Genomic DNA, 15333 nt, shown 5'->3' with positions numbered 1-15333 from the left:
CTGGTTTAGGCTTTGGAGGGTGTAAGTGTCCAGGAATTCATCCATTTCTTCCAGGTACTGGATTATGTGCATAGAGTTGTTTATAGTAGTCTCTGATGGTGGTTTGTATGTCTGTGGAATCTGTGGTGATATCCCCTTTATTGTTTTTTATTGCATCTATTTGATCATTCTCTCTTTTCTTTTTTATTAATCTGGCTAGTGGTCTATTTTGTTGATCTTTGCAAAAAACCAGCTCCTGGATTCATTGATTTTTTTTAAAGGGTTTTTTGTGTGTCTCTGTCTCCTTCAGTTCTGCTCTGATCTTAGTTTTTTCTTGTGTTCTGCTAGCTTTTGAGTTTTTTTTTTTTTAATTTTTTCCTCTAGCTCTTTCAATTTTGATGATAAGGTGTCGATTTTAGATCTTTACTTTCTTCCCATGTTGGCATTTATTGCTGTAAATTTTCCTCTAGACACTGCTTTAAATGTGTCCCAGCGATTTTGGTACATTCTGTCTTTGTTCTCGTTGTTTTCAAAGAACATCTTAATTTCTCACTTCATTTCATTGTTTATCCAGTCAGCATTGAAGAGCCAATTGTTCAGTTTCCATGAAGTTGTGCGGTTCTGAGTTAGCTTCTTAATCCTGAGTTCTAATTTGATAGCACTGTGGTCTGAGAGAGTGTTTGTCATGATTTCCATTCTTTTGCATTTACTGAGGAGTGATTTACTTCCAATTATGTGGTCAATTTTAGAGTAGGTGAGATGCGGTGCTGGGAAGAATGTATATTTTGTGGATTTGGGGTGGAGAGTTCTGTAACTGTCTATTAGGTGCTTGGTCCAGGTCTGAGTTCAAGTCCTGCATATCCTTGTTAATTTTCTGTCTCATTGATTTGTCTAATATTGACAGTTGAGTTTTAGTCTCCCACTATTATTGTGTGGGAGTCTAAGTCTTTTTGTAGGTCATTAAGAACTTGCTTTATATACCTGGGTGCTCCTGTATTGGGTGTGTATATATTTAGGATCATTAGCTTTTCTTGATGCATTGATCCTTTTACCATTATATAATGCCCTTCTTTGTCTCTCTTGATCTTTTTTGGTTTAAAGCCTATTTTATCAGAGTATTGCAGCTCCTGGTTTCTTTTTTCTTTTTGCTCTCCATTTGCTGGGCATATCTTCCTCCATCCCTTTATTTTGAGCCTACATGTATCCTTGCATGTGAGATGGGTTTCCTGGATAGAGCACACTGATAGGTTTTAACTTTTTATCCAGTTTGCCAGTCTGTGTCTTTCGATTGAGGCATTTAGCCCATTTACATTCAAGGTTAACGTTGTTATATGTGAATTTGATCCTGCCATTTTGATGCTAGCTGGTCATTTTGGACATTAGTTGACACAGTTTCTTTGTGTCGATGCTCTTAACGATTTGCTACATTTTTGGAGTGGCTGGTACTTGTTCCTTTCTATATTTAGTGCTTCTTTTAGGAGCTCTCGTAAGGCAGGCCTGGTGGTGATTAAATCTCTGAGCAATTATTTGTTTGTAAAGGATTTTATTTCTCCTTCACATATGAAGCTTAATTTCGCTGAATTTGAAATTATAGGTTGAAAGTTCTTTTCTTTAAGGATGTTGAATATTGGCCCCCACTCTTTTCTGGCATATAGGGTTTCTGCTGAGAGATCTTCTGCGAGTCTGATAGGCTTCCCTTTGTGGGTAACCCGATCTTTCTTTCTGGCTACCCTTAGCATTTTTTCCTTCATTTCAATCCTGGTGAATCTGAAGATTATGTGCCTTGGGGTTGCTCTTCTTGAGGAATATCTTTGTGGTGTTCTCTGTATTTCCTGGACTTGAATATTGGCCTGCTTTGCCAAGTTGGGGAAGTTCTCCTGGATAATATCCTGAAGAGTGTTTTCCAGCTTGGATTCATTCTGTCTGTTACATTCAGGTACACCTATCACATGTAGATTAGGTCATTTCACATAATCCCTTATTTCTTGGAGGCTTTGTTCATTTCTTTTTACTCTTTTTTCTCTATTCTTGCCTTCTCATTTTATTTCATTGAGTTGATCTTCAATCTCTGATATCCTTTTCTGCTTGATCAATTCGTCTATTGAAACTTGTGTATGCTTCATGAAGTTCTCGTGTTATGTTTTTCACCTCCATCAATTCATTTATATTCCTCACTAAGCTGTTTATTCTCATTAGCATTTAATCAAACCTTTTTCAAGGTTCTTAGTTTCTTTTCATTGGGTTAGAACACTATCTTTAAGCTCAGAGAAGTTTGTTATTAACCGCCTTCTGAAGCCTGTTTTTGTCAGTTCATCAAATTCATTCTCCATCCAGCCTTGTTACCTTACTGATGAGGAGTTGTGTTCCCTTGGAGGAGGAGAGGTGTTCTGGTGGTATTTTCATTCTTTTTGCACTAGTTTCTTCCCATCTTTGTGGGTTTATCTACCTGTGGTCCTTGTGGTTGGTGACTTTCATATAGGGTCTCTGAGTGGACGTCCTTTTTGTTGCTGATGAAGTTTTTTCTTTCTGTTTCTTAGTTTCCTTCTAAGAGTCAGACCCCTCTGCTGCAGGACTACTGGAGGTCCACTACAGGCCTTGCTTGCCTGGGGATCACCTGCAGGGACTGCTGTTCCAGGCCCTAGCTCTTAGATGACATTTCTAGACATACCCTGGGCCAGAAGGGAGCTCTCTGCCTTGAATGAAATAACCCAGTCCTGCCAAAATTCATCGACTGAACAGCCATTGGGCCTTGAATAACCAGAGATACCCAGATACTACATTGAATACCTTGGTGAGCCTCTTAGACTTGCTGGCTTGGGGTACCAATACACTTACAGGAGGGTAAACCACTAAGTGGGATTTTGGGGCCCCTGATTCTAGGATTTTATTCTTGAATGGCATTTCTAGACCAACCTTGGGCCAGAGGGGAGTCCACGGCCTTGAAGGGTGAGTCTCAGGCCAGGCAGCATTCAGCACAAGCTGACTTAAGAGACCTTTGGCCTTAAGGGAATATCAATAGTAATCTGGCAGTACTACTCATGGCCTGGGGGTTGTGAAGGCTATGGCATGAGGCTCCTATGTCTTTGGAAAAGGAAGGGGAGAATGAGAAGAACTGCATGTTATGATTAGCTCAGCCATAACACAATAGAATATATATATATATATATATATATATATATATATATATGAAATGCAATAACGTGGATGGAAGTAGAGATCATTGTGTTGAGTGAAAGAAGCCAGACACAGAAAGACACACATTACATATTTCACTTATCTGTAGGACCTAAAAATCAAAACAGTTGAACTCATGGATATAGAGACTAGAAGGATGGTTACCAGAGATTGAGAGAGGTAAGCATGTGGGAGTTATTTGTATCCTACTGCTCAAGATCATCGCCAAGTTTTGAATTTTCACTCATGCAAAAATTCAAAAAATTGCAACCTCTGGCATAATTAATATATTGAGCTAGATATTGGTAATTACCTTATTTTGTGAGATAATTCTGTCATATTTGCATGTCTTCTGGTCAAAGGACACGGATTTTTGTTTGTTTGTTTTGGTTGTGTTTAAATTACAGACATCTTTGAATGGTAAAGACAGATGATTTTTTCAGAGCAGGATTATAAACAATAACCCTGTGGGGTAAAATTTGGGCAGAAAAGTTGGGGAAATTCTATAAGACACTATAACTACAAACTTGTCATTGGAGATTTGTAGTATAAATCACATCACCTGAGCTTCCTAAAATACCTTGCAATGTGAATTTCATTCAAAGTAGAAGTATCCCAGGGTGCCTTGCAGAAGTAAAGGCTAATGTGTTATGAAGGAAGACCTGTTAATATGACCTTAAAGAATTCCTACAAATAAATGGCCAAGGAAAAAGAAAAGCTGACTAAGAAGAAGAAAACAAAATAAGCCAAACAAAAATACTAGAAGGAGGAAATGACCTGCAAAGACATCAAATTTAGGAGCTATCAGGAACATATTAAATCATAGTACTTACTATGTTTGAAGAAAACATACTTGAAAAGATTTTCATAGAAAACCACAGAAGAAAACCACAAAAGAAAACCACAAAAGAACCAAATAGATTTTAAAATTAACAAAATTAAATATCTAATAAAAGACAAAATAATTAAAGATAAAACTTAAAGAGTTAATGAATGCATTTAGCATCTAATTAGATGAAGCAATGAGAGCATTAGTGAACTTCAAAATTGAATAAAATAAATTATCCAGAGCATAAAATGGAGGTAGGAAGAGAAGTCAAATGATATAATAAATAACTCTTGGAAAATTTCTGGAAATAGGAAAGATGTAAGTTCACAGATACTAGAAAAAAAAATTAGACTTACAGCTTACTTCTCAATACCAATAATAGCACCAATTTAATAGTGAAATGATATCCTCAATGTGCTGAATGAAAATGTGTTAACCTAGAAATTTATACCTTTAAAATAAATGTCAAAAATTAAGGTAAAGCAAAGACATCTTAAAACAAACAGAATTTTAAAAATTCCTATTGTTAGATTCTTGTTAAAGGGAAATCTAAAAGATGTACTTTAAGGGGAAGAAAAGTGATTCTGAAGGAAACATTAAATATTGTGAGAAAGAATGAATAAAAAACGTGGTAAATATGTAGCAAATCTAAATTATCTTTATAAAAACATCTAGTAATGTTTTGTGAGGTTAAAGCATATAAGATATAATTAATTCAAACAATAACATATAAATGAGGAGTAATTGACATCCTTGAATGATCAAAAAATAATTTATGAACTGATTAATTTTTGACATTGACAAATTATGTATATGTGTTATAATTTGTACACTAAGCCTAAGAGAAAAGAATTTTCTTGTATTAGTTTGTGCTTTTATAACAGAATTCTACACACTAGGTAATTTATACAAAACAGGGATTTATTTCTTACAGTTCTAGAGGCTGGAAAGTCCAAGATCAAAGGGCTATTATCGAGCAAGGAACTTCTTGCTGAATCATTCCATGGTGGAAGGCAAAAGCACAGAGGCAAAAGAGCATGGGCAAATAATAGGGGGCTGAACTACCTTTTATAATAAGCCCACATTTGTAATAATGACATGAATTTATTCATGAAGGCAGAACCTTAATTACGTAATCACTTTTTAAAAGTCACACTTCTCAACACTGTCACATTGGGGATTAAGTTTTCAGCATGAAAACATTGGGGAACACATTCAAACCATAGCAAGTATGAGTCAGTGTAGAAGAGGAAATAATAAAGCATGAGAAAAATACCTATTTGATTAAAAAAAATAACCAGAAAGAAAGAAGAAAAGAAAAACAAATCATAGAACAGGAGAAATAAATTCAAAGTGTGAAGTAAGATGGTATATGTAGACTTAAATATATTAGTAATTAAACTAAATGTAAAAGGAATTAATATTTGGTCCTGTATAAAAGTATAAATTCCAATTGTACACTATGTAAATGGTGGTATCTAAAGTATCAGTAATCCAAAAAATTAAAACTTAAAACATGAAATATAATACAATCCCATGTAGTATAACTATTAAGATGAGGAAAAATAGGCTTAAGCAAAAATCATTACTAGACATAAAGGAGGTCACATAATAAAGATATAGGATTCAAATTATTAAAATTATATAAAATTGTTATTTTATAGACATTATAACATAATCTCAATAAATTCTTAATTGACAAAATCAATTACTTATAAAATATTTTCTAAAGTCATGACATCTAAATGAAAATGAATTCTTTAATGACATATTTATACTTTAAAAATTTTCTCATATCTTCAGAGGTTTATGATATTACATATATCATTAATCTTATTGCTAGGAAATATAATGAAAATATCTTCCGCTTAATTTACTAATCTTTATTACTGATGCATACCAATCACAAAATTAGCTGATAAGCTTTGCTTAAAACCATAATAAATTGTTAGAGAATTTTTTAGTTTGTGTTTCGTTTTAACCATCTCTATAATGACTGACCATATCTTGCTGATATAATTATGCTGAGTTAGCTCTTTTATACTTATTTCCCTTCCAATTTGCTATGAGTATTTGTTTCCTCTTATTGACAATGTTGTCACATATTAATTATTTTGTTTGCAATAAAGGCATTTATTTATCTAATATTTAAAGTCAGTGGAATAGCATTGTAATCATGGATCAAAACTGGACAAAGCAAGGGAAACAACACATACTGGGGCCTGTCAGTCGTGGGGTAAGGAGAGGAGGAGAATTAGGACAAATAGATAATGCATGCGGGGCTTAAAACCTGGGTGACAGGTCGGTAGGTGCAACAAACCACTATGGCACATGTACACCTATGTAACAAACCTGCACACTCTGCACATGTATTGCAGAACTTACAGGAAGACAACAACAACTGGATTTGGGATTTAAAAACAAAAACAGGTATTTTAGATTTGGCAAGCTGTTTGATTTTGAGCGAGACCTCTCTGGACTACTATTACTTGAGATGCAAAATAGACATAAAAATGATTGCTACTGCTGCTGTTGATAATGATGGTAATGACCTCTACCCTCACTCCTATGCCTAGTTCCACTACAAACATATACTGAGTTTCTGCAAAGTTTTTAAAAATTATTGACTAATAAATATTTTTAACATATTATAAATACCATATTTAACATTTACAAATCTCAAAAATGTCTGCTTCATGTTTGTAAACTGCCCTTTTTATGGGATCATTTACCAAATGAATCATTAATTTTAAATATAATTAGTTGTATTGGCTGGGCGTTGTGGCTCATGCCTGTAATCCCAGCACTTTGGGAGGCCAAGGTGAGCGGATCGCCTGAGGTCAGGAGTTCGAGATCAGCCTGGCCAACATGGCGAAACTTCTTCTCTACAAAAATACAAAACTTAGCTGGGCATGGTGACTTGCACCTGTAATCTTAGCTGCTTGGGATGCTGAGGCAAGAGAATCGCCTAAACCCAAAAGGCAGAGTTTGCAGTGAGCCAAGATCGTGCCATTGCACTCCAGCCTGTGCGACAGAGCGAGACTCTGTCTCAAAAAAAAAAAACAATTAGTTGTATTTTTTTTTCTTCTAGAGTTTGTGTTTTGTACCTTGTTAAAAGAAACTACATGAACTTCCTATCTTTCCATTTATTTAGTACTTACTTTATGAAAATCCCACTTGTTTAGTATTTGTTTTTTTTTTTTTTCCTTAAAGCTTTTCTTTTTATCTATGAAATATATGTTTAGTGCTAGATTTATTCCAGGGTTCTTACTATTTATGTTCAGGGAATATAATCTTTTAAATTATGTGTTCTTTCCTCCCTGTCTGCCCCAATTTATGGGTACTCTCATTATTTTAGGATATTGATCTTGTTAACAATCTTGTTGAACTCATTATAATTGTCTATACATTATCTCATGTTTGTTATATAGATGATCATATAATCTAAACATAATATTCTTGTTTATAATACTTTCCAACCTTTATGTCTCTTATTATGATTTCATTTTTCTTATGTAACTGTATTAGATAAGACCTCAGTACAATTTGAAAACAGGCAGTCATAATCAATGTTCTTGATTTCTTTTAAAATTTAAATTTCTTTTAAAATTTACCCCTAAAAAAACTCACTGCAAAGTATGAGGTTCTTGAAGGTGTTTGGCAAATCTTAAGTTTTCTATTATATCATAGTACTTTAAAAATTTATGCCTTTATATATTTTTTTAAAGAAACAGGCAAACATTTATGAGAGTGAGGTCATGGTGTTCTTTGGAAATCTGAAGAAATACAGATTTTGTACATCAACAGAAACATTTTGTGTATGATATAGGGGCTCATAGATCTATTAAATGTGCTCTATTAACTCCATGTTAAGACATCTTGATTTTTTAAAAAATTGTTAAAACATCCAAGAAACACTTATTAAACACCCATTACATGGCAATAACTGTAAAATTTATGATCTGTATAGTAAAGGCCACATTGAACCCTCACACTCTAGATGCTCTTAGTATAAAACATAAACTAAGCAAATTTTAAAATATGCTCCATGCAATCTTTAAAAGGATATATGAATTCTTATCTCAGTGACTTTTTAAAATGAACTTTTTAGTAAAAGTTACGGTCTAATTTTAAACACCATTTGAAAAATTTTGTAAATTTTCAGATAACCTGAAAAAACACTAGGCTGACCAAAGGAGAATGACTTCATCTACTAATAAATTATTTTATATCTAGTCTTTCCATTTCATTAGATTTTTTTCCGAATTTCACCACATTTTATCATATGACCCTGGTATGTACTTGAAAATCTTTATTTTCGTTCAGCTGGCATAATGGCACTCATAGCTTTTTTATTAGCAGTTTTGCAGAAAATGTCTCCAGGTCATTTTTCTCAGAATAAATAACAAATCCCTTAGGCTTTTTAGAAGAAGCTTTGTCTGCCTTTGCTTTTCAAAACGTCGTTGACAACTTGAAAATAAATAAATGAATAAAATGCTTTGGTTGAACTGATTGTAGTGATGGACAAGGCACCTTCTCGAGGGAAGTTTGGCTGTAGGCTTGCTACACTAAGGATGGATTGAGAGTCTGGAACTTTATCTTACTACAGTGCTTGTTGCCTCTTGGCATGAAGAGTGGATGATTATTTTTGCTGGACCTCTTAGCTAATTCTCAGGCCTCTTGCACATTTCACCGGTTTATACACACTCAGAGGAGGCATTCTGCCTGTGGCTGGGTTAATCTCACTTTTTCCTGAATATTTAAAAAGAGGATGTCAAATTGGTCAAAGTTTCTTTGGGGATATTTCTATTCCATCAGTCTTTTGAAGTGAAATTGCTTATATCTGTTTCCAAGGAGGTTTCGGAAGAGAGTCTTTATTTCAAATGATTAATATATTCAGTATCTTCTTTATCAGCATCTAAGGCTAAAAACAACACATAGATGACTCACTTTTAATCTAAGTTTGCAGCAAGTTTTGGGCAAAGAATATAACTGAATTTGCATATTTATCTTGGAATATCGGTTCATATTTAATATTAACATGTAAGAAGATAAAAGGTTTGGGGAAAGAACGAGTATTACTAACAATATAATAAAAACAATCAGTGCATCTACTAACAGGTAACATTAATTTCTGGAACTTAGGAAAACTTATCAATTGATTGATTCCCAATATGTGGTCTTGGATATAGTTATGTTCAGTGTCAATCAGTTTTTTATCCAGAATTGGTAAAATTAGCTCTGTCAAATAAATTAAGATGAAATCCGTTTTAAAGTATAATTCTGAGTTATTTCTCTACTAAATGTTTAATATTCATATAAACTATTGGATCATTAGTTCATGCCCAGTCTTGAACTTGATCTAAGACTTAATGCCTTGATCTTTTGTTTCATGAATATTTAATTGCACTGAATTCTTTTCCTTTTACAGTGTGAGTGAGAATGAAGTATATTCTTTATTGCTAAAGTTATCCCTTGTGCTTGGCATTTTAAGTTAGTTTTTAGAACTTTTAACCAAGAACCATTTCAATTCCAAAGAGCATACTTTATCACACTTTTTCAGATGATTACATTTTCTCTTTGAAGTTTTTTTTTTTTTTTTAAATTCTTCTGAAGCTTGAGAATATTTCCCCTCTAGTTCTAGCTTACTAAACATGACATTGAAGTCATAAAGAAATCATTCATCTGTGATGTGGGGACTAAGGTTTGTAGATGACTACCAAACAGTATATCATACTTCTAAAATAGCTACTAGAAATTATCAACATGAGTCACCTTGATTTCTCTATGTCATTAATAGTATATGTGGCTTAACTAGAATTAAGCATATAAATATAAATTACTGTATCTTGAAAAGTACCTAACACAAGTTACTAATGAGGTCATAATTACCCTTTCCACCAATTTTTGTCTATGATGTCATAACTACCTTTTCCCCAATTTTTGTCTATCTTCATGAAGCACTGAAGTGGAATAAGAGGCTGCTCATTAAATTTAAGGGTCAGAAGAGAAGATGAGTTTTTACTGTATACTTCTTTATACTATGTATACTACATATACACGATGACATGAATTATAAAGAACTACATTGAAGTTACTGATTTCAAACCTACCATTATTACTAATGCAATTTAATTATAATTCCATGGATTTTAGTATATTATGACTTCTTAAGTATCTTGTGTTTCTTGTTTTATTCTTATCAAATAGATGATGAGTAAATAATGCTCATCTATTTATTAAGTAATATAAAGATGAAAGTATAGGTCTTTTCAAACCCAGTCTGATAATCTTTAAGTTATACTACCATTATACAAATTTCAATGTTCCCGGCTTATATTTGAAATTTTACTTACTTAAACCAGGTATTTCCATACCATTTTTAACACAGATTTATCCAGTTAGTACAGAGGTGCCATGGTCAGAAGGCTATATTTTGCCTGGATACATCTTTTCTTTGATTCTGCATTGTTAAAAATTTTTAAACTGGGAATTTGAGTAAAAATCTGGATTTCCAGCTTCTGATAATAATTGAGATAACTCAGCAACGAAGACTGTATGTCTCTGTGTGGACATTATCAGATAGAGCTAAAGAGTTGCTACCTCCTTGATATAAGATGTTCTGTTTCAGTAACTTAATCCTTTTGAGTTTTCCTTACAATGAGACAAAGTGTCAGTTTCAGAAAAGAGAAAAAAAATATGATGACACTAGATTAGCAGAATTCTTACAGGATGCCTCCTTTATGTCAAATACCTGACAACCATAGTTAATTGATTTTGTGACTCCTGATTAAATGATTTTTTTTCCATAGGTTAGTGGGCCGCAGGTGGTGTTTGGTTACATGAGTAAGTTCTTTAGTGGTGATTTGTGTGATTTTGGTGCACCCATCATCTGAGTATATACACACACTGAACCCTATTTGTAGTCTTTTATCTCTCACCCCCCTCAATACTCTTCCCCCAAAGTCCCCAAAGTCCATTGTATCCTTCTTATGCCTTTGTGGCCTCATAGCTTAGCTCCCACATAGCAGTGAGAACAGATGATGTTTGGTTTTCTATACCTGAGTTATTTCACTTAGAATAGTCTCCAGTCTCATCCAGGTCACTGTGAATGGCATTAATATATTTTTTTAATAGCTGAGTAGTATTCCATTGTGTATATATACCACAATTTCTTTATCTGCTTGTTGATTGATGGTCATTTGCGTTGGTTCCATGATTTTGCAGTTGCAAATTGTACTGCTATAAACATGCATGTGCAAGTATTTTTTTCATATAAAGACTTATTTTCCTCCCGGTAGATACCCAGTTTGAGATTGTTGGATCAAATGGTGGTTCTACTTTTAGGTATTGCATTGTGGATTTGACTTGCATTTCCCTAATCATTAGTGATGTTGAGCATTTCTTCATATACTTGTTGGCCATTTGTACATCTTTTGAGACTTGTCCATTCACATCCTTAGCCTACTTTTTGATGGGATGGTTTACATTTTTCTGATTTGTTTGAGTCATTGTAGATTCTGGATATTAGTCCTTTGTCAGGATATAGATTGTGAAGATTTTCTCCCACTATGTCGTTTATCTGTTTACTCTGCTGACTATTCCTTTTGCTGTGCAAAAGCTCTTTAGTTTGATTAAGTCTCAAATATTTATCTTTGTTTTTATTACATTTGCTTGTGGGTTCTAGGTCATGAATCTTTGCCTAAGCCAATGTCTGCAATTTTTTGTGGTATATATACGCAATGGAATAGTCCTCAGCCATAAAAAAATAAATTGGGGGATCTCAAGATAGCCAGATAAGAAGCAGCTCTGGAAAGCCGCTCCCAGTGAGAGAGATGCAGAAGCCTAGTGGTCTCCACAATTCCAAACAAGGTACTGGGTTCATTTTGTGGGTGTGGTCAGACAATAGGGATAAATCAAATAAGGCAAGTTGCGGCAAGGTGGGGCACTTGGAGGGCCAGGGCACTCCTCCTGGCACCCAGGAGGAGCATGCAACAGACCAGAGAACTGGGGATCTCCCTCTCTGGGACTTCAGTTCGGATACAGCGGTCTACACAAGCCCTCTACAACCCACAGAACAGGAGATCTTTGCCAGGCTGAAAAGCCTCAGCGAGCTGCCTCAACAGGGCAGAATAGCAACTTCAGCGAGTGCTGGGGCGATCAGAATAGATCTAGGTGGAAGCACTGGCTAACGCTGAGAAAGCCAAAAAGCCGGTGGGAAGGAACTACCTGCCTCCCAGCAAGAAGGGAAATGGAACGCAGGGAAACAGCCCAAATGGCAGGACGGATCCCCCTGCCAAACAAAGCCCAGCAGGCCAAAAAACTCTCACTTCAGAGTTAGGTACCCACATCCTAAGTTAGAGAGCAACCAGGAACTATCCAGCTCAGCAGGCAGGTGGAAAGGAAGACACCATTGAAGAAACCGGCCTAATGTTCCTAAGTAAATAAAAGATACAGCAGCTACACTGAATTGGTGGCAGCCTAGCAGCGCCTCCACAGGCAGACAAAGGAAAGGCTACCTCCTCAAGCAGCTACCTGAGATCAAAACTATATAAATCTAAGGGATGGGGAGAAACCAGTGCAAGAAGAATGAAACCATCAAAAACCAGAACGTCTCTCCCCTACAATGAGTTCACGACTCCTCACCAGCAAGGGAACAAAGCAGGATGGAGAACGAATTAGACAAATTGACAGAAGCAGGCTTCAGAAGGTGGGTAATAACAAACTTCTCTGAGCTAAAGGAACATGTTCTATCCCAATGCAAAGAAACTAAAAACCTTGAAAAAAAGACGAAATGCTAACTAGAATAACCAGCTTAGAGAAGAACATAAATGACTTGATGGAGCTGAAAAACACAGCACAAGAATTTCATGAAGCATACACAAGTTTAAATAGCCAAGTAGAACAAGCAGAAGAAAGGATATCAGAGATTGAAGATCAAATCAATGAAATAAAATGAGAAGGCAAGAAAAGAGAACAAAGTGAAGAGAAGTGAACAAAGCCTTAAAGAAATATGGGATTACATGAAAAGACCTAATCTACATCTGATCGGTGTACCGGAAGATGACAGGGAGAATGAATCCAAGCAGGAAAACACTCTTCAGGATATTATACAGGAGAACATCCCCAACCTAGCAAGGCAGGCCAACATTCAAATACAGGAAGTACAGAGAACACCATAGTTATACTCCTCTAGAAGAGCAGCCCCAAGGCACATAATTGTCAGGTTCACCAGGGTTGAAACGAAGGGAAAAAATACTAAAGGCAGCCAGAGAGAAAGGTCGGGTCACCCGCAAAGGGAAGCACATCAGACTCACAGCAGATCTCTCAGCAGAAACCCTACAAGCCAGAAGAGAGTGGGGACCAATATTCAACATCCTTGAAGAAAAGAAATTTCAACCTAGAATTTCAAATTCAGCAAAATTAAGCTTCATAAGTGAAGGAGAAAGGAAGTCTTGTATGGACAAGCAATTGCTGAGGGATTATATCACTACCAGACCTGCCCTGTAAGAGTTCCTGAAGGAAGTATTAACACAGAAGGGAAAAACCAGTACCAGCCACTGCAAAAAAGAACCAAATAGTAAAGACCAATGATGCAAAGAAGAAATTATGCCAACTAAAGGGCAAAACAACCAACTAGTAATAAAATGGCAGGGTCAAATTCACACACAAGAATATTAACATTAAATGTAAATGGACTAAATGCCCCAATCAAAAGACACAGCCTGGCAAATTGGATAAAAAGCCAAGAACCATTGGTGTGTTATATTCAGGAAATCCATCTCATATGCAGTGACACACATAGGCTCAAAATAAAGGGATGGAAGATTTACCAAGTAAATGGAGAGCAACTAAAAAGCAGGAGTGGCAATCATAATCTCTGATAAAATGGACTTTAACAAAAATCAAAAGAGACAAAGAAGGGCATTACATAATGGTAAAAGGATCAATACAACAAGAAGAGCTAATGATTCTAAATATATATACGCCAAATACCGGAGCACCCAGATACATAATGCCAGTCTTTAATGACCTACAAAGAGACTTAGACACCTGCACAATAATAGTGGCAGACTTTAACACTCCACTGTCAGTATTAGACAGATTAACGAGACAGAAAATCAACAAAAAAATCCAGGACTTGAATGCAGATCTGGATTAAGTGAACTTAATAAACATTTATAGAACTCTTAATGACAAGTCCGCAGAATATACATTCTTCTCAGCACCACATCATACTTACTTTAAAATTGACCACGTAATTGGAATTAAATCACTCCTCAGCAAATGCAAAAGAACAGAAATCATAACAAACAGTCTCTCAGACCACAGTGCAATCAAATTAGAACTCAGGATTAAGAAATGAACTCAAAACTGCACAACTTCCTGGAAAATGAACAGCTGGCTCCTGAATGTAGACTGGATAAATAATGAAATGAAGGCAGAAATAAAGATGTTCTTTGAAACCAAAAAGAATGAAGACACAACATACCAGAAACTCTGGGACACATTTAAAGCAGTGTCTAGAGGGAAATTCATAGCAATAAATGCCCACATGAGGAGCAAGGAAAGGTCTAAAATTGACACCCTATCATCAAAATTGAAAGATCAAAAAAACTCAAAAGCTAACAGAAGGCAAGAAATAACTAAGATCAGAGCAGAACTGAAGGAGATAGAGACACAGAAAACCCCTTCCAAAAAATCAACAAAGATAGGAGATGATTTTTTGAAAAGATCAACAAAATCGACCACTAGCCAGGCTAATAGAAAAGAAAAGAGAGAATAATCAAATAGATGCAATAAAAACATTAAAGGGGACATCACCACGGATTCCACAGAAATACAACCCACATTCAGAGATTACTGCAAACAATTCTATGCACACAAACCCATAAATCTGGAAGAAATGGATAAATTCCTGGACACTTGCACTCTTCCAAGACTAAACCAGGAAGAAGTTGAATCCCTGAATAGACCAATAACAAGGGCTGAAGTTGAGGCAGCAATTAATAGCCTACCAACTAGAAAAAGCCCAGGTCCAGATGGGTTTACAGCCAAATTATACCAGACATACAAAAAGGAGCTGGCACCATTCCTTCTGAAACTATTCTGAACAATACAAATAGAGGTAATCCTCCCCAACTTATTTTATGAGACCAAAATCATCTGAATACCAAAACCAGGCAGAGACACAACTAAAAAGAAAACTTCAGGCCAATATTCATGATGAATATTTTGATGCAAAAATCTTCAATAAAATACTGGCAAACAGAATGCAACAGTAAATCAAAAAGCTTATTCAACATGATCAAGCAGGTTTTATCCCAGGGATGCAAGGCTTGTTCAACATA

This window comes from Cebus imitator, unplaced genomic scaffold (assembly GCF_001604975.1).
Source record: "Cebus imitator isolate Cc_AM_T3 unplaced genomic scaffold, Cebus_imitator-1.0 Scaffold22, whole genome shotgun sequence".
Classification (NCBI taxonomy): Eukaryota; Metazoa; Chordata; class Mammalia; order Primates; family Cebidae; genus Cebus; species Cebus imitator.
The sequence above is the reverse complement of the archived record's forward strand: the minus strand, read 5'-3'. Positions refer to the sequence as shown.